Genomic DNA, 1,580 nt, shown 5'->3' on the forward strand with positions numbered 1-1,580 from the left:
CTTCTCCCCTGTAAACTGCACGGAACTCAAAGTTCTGTTTGTGAACCAGATTTCCTTTGTTTCAAAAGACACGTCAGTGATGTTCATTGATTTTTTGTTGTTGTTGTTTCTCTTTTTGGACTCAGACTGAAACATGGGCTCTTCTTGGGCCTTGGCCCACCAGCCTTAAGACTGAAATTATATCCATGGCTCTCCTGGGTCTCTAGCTTGCTAACACATCCTGTATCCTAGTACCTTCTCACCTACATAAATGCATGGGACAATATCTAATATTGAATATCTGTGCGTGCATAATACACATTTATTGATTCTGTTTCTCTGGAGAACTCTGACTAATAGTTCCCTTGAACTTCAGCCTCTCACACGCATGACACACGTTTGGACCCTGTAGTCACCGGGATCTAAAATGTATCACCCCATTCTCACCGCAACCTCTTATCCCTTCAGCTCCCTGGATTCTTCACACCCACCACGCCTTCCCTTTGACTCATTGAGACATCTCATTCTTGACCAACTTCTCCTTAAGCCCCTCCTACACTTGCTTCCTGCCTTTGAGACATCTCATTCTTGACCAACTTCTCCTTAAGCCCCTCCTACACTTGCTTCCTGCCTTACCTTCCAGGGTGTCGGGGCCATCACTCATCATTTTTCTTAACTTTCTTGACTATATCAGTCACTTTCACCCAGTAAAACCCAAATTCTGAGTCAACCTCATCCCCTGCCTACCATTCCACAGTTACAGCCAAGCTGCTCTGTGCTCCTAGGGAAAGTCAGAAAACCACACGTGTCCTCCTACAAAATTTGGCTTTACTAGCAACATTCTTCTGATTTCTCCTCCACTCTCTCTGGTTATTCATTCTCATCCTCTGATGGGGCTTTTCTCTCTCACCTGGCCTGAGGGTTCATCCTCCAGTCTCTTCTCCCAGGATACGCTTTCTAGATGATCTCATCATCCTCGTGCCTTTAACAAATTCTGGGCTGATTACGCACCAATCTACATCAGGCACTGACCCCTCTCTGAATCCTGATCCAATTTCCTCCTAAGCAGCTACAGACACTCCAACTTCAACATCTACAAAAGGAGCTCTTCTCTACTTTCATTTCAGCTAACACCCTGTTCTTCTTGTTTCTCCTATCTTGGTAAATAACAACATTCATCTAGTTGTTCAGAATAGGAACCCAGGACTCATTTCCACACCCAAACACTCACTAAATTCCATATATTAACATCTTTCAATTGGTGTTCTTATCTCTAATATCTCCCCTTAATAAAGTTTCCTAACTTTCAGGCTCTAATTGTTTTCCTCATATGTATCAATGCCTCAGCCATTTTTTGTCTTCTCAAATCTGAAATGAGTTTTCTAGTAATTCATTCAATTAATATTTTGAGTGTTTACTATGCATCAGGGATACTACTGAAAATATAATGAGAAACAGGGCCAGGTATTTAGCTCAGTGGTTCTGCCACCTGCCTCACAAGCACAAGGACCTGAGTTCAATCCCCGGTACCAAAAAACAAAACATTATATATATATATATATATATGGAGAGAGAGAGAAACAGAGACTGTCTGTTCTCAT

The sequence above is a fragment of the Fukomys damarensis genome, unplaced genomic scaffold (assembly GCF_012274545.1).
Source record: "Fukomys damarensis isolate Sample0158 unplaced genomic scaffold, DMR_v1.0_HiC HiC_scaffold_15, whole genome shotgun sequence".
NCBI lineage: Eukaryota > Metazoa > Chordata > Mammalia > Rodentia > Bathyergidae > Fukomys > Fukomys damarensis.